Raw genomic sequence first — 11,278 nt, 5'->3', positions numbered from 1 at the left:
CAGGAATTCAAGAGGTCCACAAACTTGTACCCCTCTGGAGCCAGTCTCTGTGACACTGCGGTCACTGGATGGTTATTGTACAAACCAATAAAAGATGATTTGAGACAAGAAAAGATGGTTATATACTTTTATTGCACAGTAATCAGTCCTAATTAGTTAATAATTTTCAAAGTTTTCTTGTAATATAGTTTATTGCTAAATGAAAAGGGCTAGCAGGTGATAGGATCTTTCCAAAAATGATAAATATTTATTTGCTTTATATGTAATTTTAAGAAATTAAGTGTGCCATAAAATTCTACATTTGGTAACTTTGGATTATGGAATTTTTGTCCTATAAAAACACAAGATAATGGCTGTTTCTTCTTTCATGAGTCCTGATCTTTTAAGGAACTATGGATGTTGAAAAGAAGATTGCCTTTACCCTCTCTCACCTCTTTCTCTAGGATCTGGGCCACTTTGGGGTAAACATTTGCCCATTTGTTCATGATCCCTACAATATGGCTAATAATGGAAGCAACAATCAGCTGCAGAGAAAATAAAATACATTTCTTTATTTCCACCTCACAATACTATAATTTGAGTTCAGAGACATCTCAGAAAATAAACAGTGGCAGGAAGCAGAGCTTGTGGTTACCTAATGTTTCTTCATGAATGTTCTGTGGAGGAAAGGCAGTGGGAGAATGAAGATGGCAGGGGATCATAAGGATTGTGGCAAACTTGTTTACACCTCATCTAAAGGGTGTGACAGTCACTGGCTTAGCCCTGTGTGGTCATGTGGAGATGTGGGCTTAGTGTTGCCATACCTTCTGATTTTCAAAGAGAAAATATAAATGTGAATTTTATGTTCATTTCCTGATTTTTATATTTTAGCTTCAACATTTAAAAACACTTAGTGAGCCACAGAGGACATGTGTTCAGAATTTGGTCCCTTTGACAGGCAGGAGAGGCTCTTGTTTTGGTGACGAAGTTATAAGAGCCCTGCGATGAAAAGAAAGATGGGGGCCCCAGGAGCATGGAGGTTGTAGAATGCAATACCTGGCATGCATTTTCACCCTCTTCTTTTGTTTGGCTGATGAGACTGTGTTTTAATTTTGTTGCTCTTCTTAAGGAAAACCTTTTGCTATCCAGATTTATTTCCTAGAGAAAGAGGGGCTGGGATGTTGAACCCAGTTGTGGGGGCTGCAGGAGATGAGTGGGACTGAATAAGAGGTCAGGCAAGACTGGTTCCACTGCAGGGTTTGATGGGTCATTTGAGACCCATCAAAATCATCATGTACAGGGTGTGGATAGGTGGCCAGAATATGGCACAGAGGCAGAGCTGCCAGACTCAAGGATGGAAAGCAGGCATAGGAGGAGTGGTCAAGAGGTGTCTGTGGCCCTGAAGAACTGGGAGGGCTCTGCTTTGCTGTGAGTGGGAGGGAGCTGTTGAGCCAGCCAGCCTGATCTGGATGGTTGATGATTAACCCAGATAAGTCATCTAGGCTGCATTTCCTGAAGGCCCTAGATCTTCTCTCCACTTACACCACTTGGGTGGTAACTGCATGTTCTTCAGGAGCAGGGACATCATTCAGTAAGCACAACTGATGACATCTGGCTTCAGCACTATGGCTTAGACAAGACAGGGTCACAGTGCTTCCAGAATGAGGTCACACCTTTGGAATTCCTAGTCATATCCCCTATCATTCCCACAGTCATTATGCTGGACGCTCTTGGATTGAAGGGGCTGATAATTCATTCTCTTCTTTTCTTTATTCTCTGAAATGATAAAAGAAATAGAGGCCTTTCAGACAGAGTTCAAAATAACGACTTTATTCCTGGTGCAGCTGAACCAGGATTGTAGCTGGGTCCTGTGTGGCAAATGGTCTTCCTCAGACCTTTCCCCCAGAATTTTAGCTTCTACTCATCCCATCCCAGGCAGACCTGCTGGACAATTGCCTCTGGGTTGCTTTCTATATAGAAGAAAGGGAGGCTCTTGTGTTCTGAAGACAAGCTACTGCTAAAGAGGGAGGGGCAAGTCATGTGTGGACAATTTGCCACATTCAGTAAAGTTGTGTTTCTCAAAGTGTGATTCCCCAGACAAGCAGTGTCAGCAACACCTTATATAACTTGTTAGAAATGTAGATTTGTGGTTTCCAATCTAGACCCAGAAGTTTGTTTTAATAAGCCCCATCTATGATTCTGTTGCAGTTAAAGGTTGAGAATCATTGCAGTACAGGAATGAGGTTCCTATGGACCCTAGACGCTTACCCTCTGACGAGTAAGATGAATCAGTTCCCCTTCTTTGGGGAAGAGTGAGAAAGGAGTATAGAGAAAGAGGCCAGAATGCTGCTTTTGCAATAGGCCCTGAGAGAAATATGAAGTTAGGAGAATGGGCTTCCTCCACAGCTCTCTGTAGTAAACTCCAGTGTAGAGGACTGTAGTCTGAGGATCAGCAGGTGAAAACATGAAGACATTCTTTAGATGCCCCTTTCCTCATTGGTTAATGTTTCCTACCTTTTCTATAAAAGGTAAATGAGACAAAAAGGAATGATGAAGGAATGAACACAAGCAGAGACAGGAAGAACACTAAAGGTTATAGAAAAAATAATGAAATAGGTATTGTATTTCTTCCAACATCATTCTTTACAGTTAATCATTTATTTTGTGTTTTATTAATTAAAAATTTAGTCTTGAATTTATTTTTCTAGTTGTGACCCCAAATACTGGCTATTTGACTGTGATAGTGTCATCAGCCCGGACTCAACTGTACTGCTGTTTGCTTCCTGTTCGTCCATTCATGCTCAAGTTATTGACTTCTATATACTGTTTAGGAAAAGGATTTTTTATGTCCTTCATCTCTACTTGGCAGAGGAATTTATTTAACTTGATTTGTAACCTTGAGCAGGTGGTTCAATTTCACTCTCGGCAGTTTTCAAATTAGAAAGGAGGCCTGGTAGTCACTAAATACTTAGTGATAGTTGTCTCAACAATCTATACAGTTGCCATTTCATAATATAAGGTGAAAAGAGATAAATTTCCCAAATGCCTGTGTTTTGGAAAAATATATTTTTGCTTTAGCCAACTTTTTAGAGGTGTGGTATAAAATTATGCTTCCTTGGGTATTATAACCTCAAAGAGTCAGGAATATTATGGTTCCCATTATTTACTTTCCATAGTACAGCATCTTGTAAACACACTCAATTCCATGCAGTCCAGAATGTAAGCTTGTTTCTATTAAATAATGTTTTCAGGAATGAAAAATGCTAAAGAATTTAAACTACTTCTGCTTATAAATATTTTGCTCTGACTTCAACCAGAAATGAAATTATGGTGGTATTAATAACTGGTCAGTTACTATGTTTTAAGAACTTCTAAATCTTTAATAACAACCCCATGGGTAGGTAGGTCTTGTCATTCCTTTATGGAGATGAGCAAAGTGAGGTACAGAGAACTTAAGTGACTTGCCAGAAACACTCTGTTGATAAGTAGCAGAATCAAATCCATGTCTGTTTATATTAGATCTATACCCTTAACCATCTAGTCTGTTCTGTGTGCTAGCTGTTAGGCTAACTCCTGACAAGAATTGCATTTCAGGCCTTGGTCAGAATAGGAGAGGTCTCAGATGGTTGGTGGGAGAAGTGGAAAATGCTTCCAGCAATATTAGTCATTCAGAATTTAGAAATTCTTAATTTTGGTCCTATTTCGATTCCTCGACTACACTTCACTTACTTCTGAATGACAATCCTTGGGGATGAGGCCCAGGAATCTGCATTCAAAACAGTCCACACAAGGCAATCTTAGAACTACTAATGAGAACCACTGCACCTAGTTGCTGGGTAGCATTTAGTGTCAATTGCAGTAATCTCTGGGCCCTGGTGTGCTAGGGAGGATTAAGACAGGGAGGCAACCCTGCTCATCATTATTGGCAGAATCTTGAATACTTTAACTCTTGTAATTTTTTAAAGCTGCTAAGCTGAATATTTGACTTACTTCTCATATGTGAGCACACCCTTTCAGAGAGAAATTTATTTAAGGAGAGCTGTAAACCAATATTGCCCCCTCCTCCCAAACACACTCTTCTTCTCCCAAATGATAGCTGTTCTCTTGTGGGCAATGTAAGGCCAAGGTGATAAGAACATCCTGCTCTGAATAAACCCATTTGAGCCTATATTAGTTTTCTATTGATCCTATAACAAAATGCCACAAATTTAGTGACTTAAATAGCACATTGATTATCTGACAGTTCCGTAGGTCAGATATCCAACACGGGGCTCATGGGGCTAAAAGCAAGGTGCTGGCAGGGCTGCATTCCTCTCTGGAAGCCCTAGGGGAGGACCTTTTTCATGGCTCATTTGGGCTGGCAGAATCCGGTTTCTTGAAGGGGTAGGCCTGAGATCCCGCTTCTATCACTGGATGTAAACTGAAGGCCTTTCCCACCTGCATTTCTTGGCTCATGGCCCCTTTCCTCCATCTTCACAGCCAGCAAGGGTGGGTCCAGCCCTCTCACATCTTGAATCTCTTTTCCTCCTCCTCCTTTTATTTTATCTCACCCAGTAGGGAAAAGTTCTCTGCTCTTTGACCCATGTGATTAGATTGGGCCTGCCTAGATATCCCCAGATAATCCGCCTGCTCCAAGGCCCTAACCCTTAATCACATCTGCCACGCCCCTTTTGCATGTAAGGTAACATGTTTTGGGATTTGGGGCTTGGGGCCCGCTTGGGGAGAATTATTCTGCTGCCACAGATACACTGTCTGCCTTTGTTGACAAACGGGACAGCAGGGCACCAGGCACTAATATTTATGTGTATGAGAAAATATGATTTAACGGATATTTTTCTAAATTAAAATCACCTCAGGGCCCAGGGAAAGAATGTGCCAGGATTTTTGAACATGGGTGTGTCAGGCAGAGCTGCAGCTGCACTACCTCTGTGTCTCAAAGTGGGGTGATTCGTGTTTTGCCTGCTTCTCCGGTAACTTAGATTCAGAAAAAACTCTTACGATGTGAAATAGGCCCACTCCTCCAGCCAGGATGTTTCCCTTCCCTCACCCATTGCCTGCCATGTGCTCTCGCTTGCACAGCTTTGTTCATATACTTCCAACTGCCTGGTCTGCCTTTTTAAAAAAAATATTACATAAGACCAACGCTTTATGTCCATTTATCTATAACAACACATATTTACAAGTTTTGACACCTACTTATTCTAGGAAATGTTTTCCAAGGTGCTAAAGTATGGCATCTACTCACTTTTACTAGTAGCTGAATTAAAGTGGTGGAAAGAGTCCATTCAGATCGTCTGCTGATCTTCCCAAGGTGGTTCATGAGTTCTTCTCCATGATGATGTCCTCCCTAAATCTGTGGAGCATGTAAGAAGCCCTGCAGCATCTGGGTACTCAGAACCAATGATTGAATTGGTTTCAAGTACTAAACTTAAGTGGCTTGCGTATGTTATTTATGTACCCAAACACTGCAAGGTATGTGTATTTATTGTTTTCTCAAAATGCTGTTAGTAGAAGAACATTGCCAACAATGTTTAATTTAAAGTGAGTAAAAACTGGATTTTAAAGATGAGGTTTGCAATACATCTTTTACTGAGTAGACCTTTTATGTTTTTTTTTTGTGTGTGTGTTTTTGAATCTTTAATTGATGTATAGTATACAAGCAAAAAAAAAAGTATAGATCCTAAGTATATAACTTGATGAATTTTCATGAAATCAACACCTATATCCCAAGAAACCAGATTATTACCAGAACCCCAGAAACCTTCTTGCTTTTTTCCAGTTGCTACCATTCTCAAGGGTAATCACTACCCTGATGTTTTAGAAGTTTGAGAAATGGACTATTTCTAAGGTACAGAAAAAATTCTTTACATATTGTGGAAATACTTCTTACAAGCAAATCTCCAAATAAGTATGTGTGGGTTTATAGAGATTGAAAACAATGTGGCTCATTCCCAAAAGGTGCAGACACGGAACATTTTCTAAATATTCTTGTTTTATTAAATAGTTTCAGTTACATAAGCAACTCTGAATCTGATTATTGTTTATTGAGCACTCATAATGGCTCAAACTGTACTTTTGTCTTCACAAGGTGTCAGGACTGCACTGTGCACTTAGCCCTGATCAGTCACTCAGCACCACATCATTCTCTACATAGTCATTATTGAGATAAAATCAGTATATTTTTTCTGGAAGTTTCGTTTTGTTTTATAATAGGAACTCAAGAAAGGCATGAAAGGCATGTGACATACATTAAACTGCATTTTCTAGAATTTCATATAAATGATATTATACAGTATGTACTTTCCTTTTTAACGGGATTATAACATACAAATCCTTAACTTTTTCTTTCACTTTGTGAAGCATTTTTATAACAGCCATTCTTTTATGGAGCTGTCATAAATAATGTTTCAGATTTCCTCTTCAGAGAATTAACCAGTCAGTGAAAATAGATATAGATTTTAAGTGAGCTTGTTCTTGCCTCACTTAGAGAGGAGAATGGGACACCCCTTAAGGCACTTCCTGGCTTTAACACTATATAATTCTATATTATGTTTCCAGTTACCATTCAAAGGTAATTTTGTATATTTGCTTGAAATTAGTCTAGTGACTGTAAAAAAAAAAAAGGTAGGGTGTAATTTTTTTAAAAAAACATTTAACACAAGTTTCTAATACTTTACAGGAATCTCAATGTATGCTTAATTGCTAAATGATTTTTCACATGGTGAAAACCAAATTGCCATTTCAAAATTAAAATGGCAAAAGAATATTTATAAAAATACAAGACCTCCTAAAGCAGTCTCATTCTGTAGGAAGGAGACCTACTTGAGTGGATTCTAAGGGGCAGTGTGAATATCCTGATGTATTTTAAGAACAGTCGTAATCCAAAAGAAATTGTCGATGACATCTACATTTTGCCTCTTGATTTCAAACCACACCCATGTTGCAAATTGGCCTTTGTACTCGAGACCAAGTTCTTTCAAGATTAAAATCTGTAGTAGTAGGCAGGACACTTCAGTGTGGGTTGCTTGTTTTCTTTGGTCAGACGCTGAATTTGGCCGAGAATTATTTGAGAATAGACACAGTTTAGAGAGACTGAGTTTTAACTCTTCTGGATCTGTTTTCTTGGACCTCCAAATCTCAGCTGACAAGACCAACAGAAGCAGGTATGCAGAATTTTCTCTTATGTTAATAGCAATAATCTAGCCTCAGATTCTCGAGCTGCTTTTTTTTTTTGTTTTAATGATTCTTAAATTGAGATAAATTTTTTGTTTGTTTTCTAGGGCATTTTTTGCTTTTGAGATTGTACTTTGCCTAATCAATGCAAATAGTAAACATGGTGAAAGGATCACATAATTCTTAATTTTCTATTAATTTTTTCTGTTTAAAAAAACCATTACCTTAAGCAATACATGTTAGGTAAGTAAGGACTGTTTGGGTTTACTCAGGGGTGGGTAAAAAATTTTAATTTATAATTTTGGTTTGGCTTTAATGTCCCTTTAGATATACATACTAAGTCCTAGGAAAATGAGGAAGTTGCTGAATATACTCTTTCTGTGCCATCTAGGATGTATGTGTATTATTGCTTCCAAGCCTGATTCTTTCAGTTGATGAAACAGCTCTCCCAGTCCATAGTTTAATCATGGATAAGTAAAACTACTCTTTTTGCTAAAGGGATTCCACCATATGATACATAAAACAAAAAATGGTAATAGAGAATATTGCCAGTATAAGGGATATGGTAAGATTCTATGCAAGCATCTGAAGTCTACAGAAAATATCTAAATTAAAGTAAATTCTTTATCTTTACTTTTGCTCTTTACATTTTTAAGTACCAAAATGTACTTGGAATAGTGCTTTTGCTTCAAAGCTTTCTTCAGTGTTTTATTGAATTTGGGAAGAAGCTGAAGACTTTTATAAAGATAATTTCCTTATAAATAGTGTACAGATAAGCATGCTGCCTTTCACTTTGAGCACTTTCAGTGGTTTCTAAAGTTGATTGAGAACCGTATATCTTTACCCTGGAAGCTACAGCAGTCTTAGTTTAGCTCTTTTCTTAGTAAAGCAGAAAATAAGCAGTTCCTAGCCTGTGTAAAGCTGAGAAGGTCTTAAATGATGCATGTCTAGGAAACTTGGTTACTGATACTGCTGGCAATTTGCATAGGTTTTAGTGCCAACCAATTAAATATTCTGAGTTTTCTTAAAAGAGGCCAGCTTTTAAAAAGTTAAATGTGCTCCTCTTTGCAGTGACCTGAGCTCTCAAACCTAATAGAAAGTTAAGACTTATCTGCTCAGTTTTGTGAAGCAGTCAACCATTTAAATTTATTTATATGTGTCAGAATAGTTACACTGTGGCTCTTCTTAGAGAAATGAGCACAGCATGACCAATTAACTCTGGAAAATGAGTGCTATGGACAAATTTCACATAGTTCTTAAAAAAACACTTTATGACTTTGTTAGGAACCAGAATTCCCACTCCTGTATTATGTCCAGAATCAAACAAAGGCTGTGCCTTGTGCCAGTCCTTTCATAATGAACCAGCCCAAATGCTCACTTGTGTTCTTGCAGAGGAGGGGGATAGCATTCCTTTATGATCCCAGTTTAGATCAGCTTACTAGCCAAAGCATGATATTCGATTACCCTTATTATGTTACTTTGCATAGCTACAAATGTTACTAGTGGCGTGGCCTTTTCTAGCCATTAAAAAAGTCCATGTTTCTGCTGACTGAGAGTTCTGTCACAGCACTCTTAGTGAGGACCCAGCACTGCAAGCCTGTGGAGAACTGAGCAGCCCTATGGTCAGGTGTGCACTGGAATGGCATAAATATTGAACATCTCGCTTTTTCTTTTAAGTGCTGGCTTTAACCTCTAATGCTCAATAAGTCTGGGCTTGAATTGCTTAAAAAATTATAAAAGTTTATTGACCTTTCTGACCGCATCCATCTATTGAAATGGATGTTTTTAAGGTTCCTTTGCTCTCTTTCCTTCCAAATGTTTCCAACCCAAAGTCTTGCAGGGTAGAAGAGATGCTGTTATTCAACCAGTAAAATGTGCTATTAGTTAGAAGGATTTAATATATCCTTAACTAATATCTCGTGGGACAATGTACACACAGTACACTGTTTATTGTCAATGACTGTGTAAAGTGCAACTCAATAGTCTTGACAATTTTGAATTGTATGTCCAGCTTGTGGTCACATTGCCCCTGTTTTATTTTCTAATGTAACTGGTGAAGACACATACCAGGAGTAGAGCTCTGCCATTTTCTGTTGCTTGTACATATTTTCAGTACCCAGTTTCTTTGCAGGCATCTTCTAAAGCTACTTGGCCATTTGGTGAAGAGAGGTTTGATATCAGCTAAATTATATAATCCATTAATCTACCCAATCAGGTATGCATAAACTGCAGACTGTCAAATACTGGTAATGATCAAAGGAGTGACAGGCCACAGTCCAGCCTCTGCCTCGTGGTATGTTCCTCTCCTCCCCTGGAGTATTGCTTGAACTGTTTGTGACATGGGATCTTTTGTCAAAAGGACCAAGTTGGGATGCTAGTGAAAATGCATATATTAGGTATTTATAAATCTATATATATCCACACTGGGGATTGAGCTCACAATCGGCCTGTGCCCTGACTGGGAGTCGACCCATGACCTCCTGGTTCGTAGGTCGATGCTCAACCATTGAGCCACATGGCCAGGCAGGATATACTTTTTAAGTCAAGATTTTAGAAATATCTGCTATACCTACATTACAACTGTAGAAGTCTTCTTACGCTTCAACAGTCACCCAGCTTAAACCACTACCCCTTTGGGAAAATCCTTGTCAGACCCATTTTGAAGTATTTGCTTCCTCTTTTTCCTTCCATATAGTTCTGTTTATACATTTATGAGACATGAGTCATGGTTATATGTGTACATATTTGCCTTTCATGAGACACTGTTTTTTATTGCTCAGTTTTACATCAGCAATCCTTGATGGTTAACTGTTTTCCACTGAAAATGTTGAAGTCTGATGTTGAGAACAAGTTCTCCAAGAAGTTTTTACATGTTTCTTCCAAGGGAACTTTTGGAAAACCTGGGCTGGAGTTCATAACCTGGAGCCTGTAGACCTCTAGAAGGTCCTGTGGGCTTGAGGGTGGGGTGTACATCCACCAAGTCCCTGAAATCACATGAAAAATTCAGATCTGGTGAGTTTTTCTGGGTGGAAGGCTTATAGCTTTTTATCAAAAAGGCTAAAAACTGAAAGGCTGAAAGTATCAATGCCATATGGGAAATATAGGCATTTCAAATATAACCTATTCATCTAAATTTATGTTTATTTTCTAACCTAATTTTCATAATTTCTGTATGTTTTCAGCTCTACAACATTTTTTATTATGAAAGTCAGTAGTAGTATTAATAATGCTTAATACTATACCCTTGAAAACCCTGTGCTTTATTCCTACTGGCTTACATACTCATGAAATTATCTTGCTTATGAATGTTAATTCTTGTTGAATGTAATAAGTAAATAATATTTTACTTCTGAAAAAAATGGAGAATATGGAGTTAAATTAGACTTGAGAAAGTTAGAAATGATGTACAGAATTGTTTTGTAAACCTCAAGTTATCTAATTTCACCATCTACATAAAAGAGACTCAGATGTCTTAAATATCGTGTAAAAGATGATTGCTTGGTTTCCTTAACAACCTATTTCATGTCTTCATTGCTCTTGGACATTCAGGAGTCAGTGTGGCTTACGGAAAGGCACATGGAACTCTAGGATGTAGGCACATTGAAAAACAGTACAGCCTTGGTATTTACCAGTGGATGACCTAGGCTTTGCAGGTTGACCTCTCTGTTTATTCATGTGTAAAATGGGAATAAAGTAATATGAGGAAACATAATACTATCCTATCTAATAAAAGAGAAACATGGTAATTAGCCGTAACTTCGCTACCCTTCCCATTGGCTAATCAGGGCAATATGCAAATTAACTGCCAGTCAAGAAGGTGGCTGGCAGCCAGGCAACTGACGCAAATAGGAGGCTTGCTTGCTGCAGTCACGGAGGAAGCCAACCTTCCCCGCCTGCCACTGCTGGGCTCTGAGCTGCTCTCTAAGAAACATTGTTACAAATATAGAAGCTAAACAAAACCCAGGAACCTGTTTTCAGTCAGCCAGGATCTCAGAGCTGGAGTTGCAACAAAGTTTCAAATACAGAAGGTAAACAAAGCACAGAAACCTGCTTTCAGCAGCCGAAGTCTGAGCTAACGCCGGCTCTCAGATCCAGTGACAGCCATAAATCCAAGAGTAAAAACAAC

General features: G+C 38.5%; 1 protein-coding gene across 3 annotated transcripts in view; it reads left to right on the top strand.

Moving 5' to 3' along the window:
- The window catches only part of PLS1 (plastin 1), a 165,165-nt gene that overhangs the window by 38,594 nt on the left and 115,293 nt on the right, over window positions 1–11,278 (top strand). For 2 of the 3 annotated variants that reach the window (XM_006757504.2, XM_015559909.1), the window contains exon 1: window positions 6,983–7,142. The exons of the other annotated variant lie outside the window; for it this stretch is intronic. The gene's annotated coding sequence lies outside the window, so the exon portion shown is untranslated. Of the gene's footprint in view, window positions 1–6,982; window positions 7,143–11,278 lie in introns of those variants that run through there. 3 annotated transcript variants of the gene reach the window in all.

This window comes from Myotis davidii, unplaced genomic scaffold, assembly GCF_000327345.1.
Source record: "Myotis davidii unplaced genomic scaffold, ASM32734v1 scaffold495, whole genome shotgun sequence".
Lineage (NCBI taxonomy): Eukaryota > Metazoa > Chordata > Mammalia > Chiroptera > Vespertilionidae > Myotis > Myotis davidii.
Note: the sequence above shows the minus strand (reverse complement) of the source record. Positions and strands in the feature narration are given on the sequence as shown.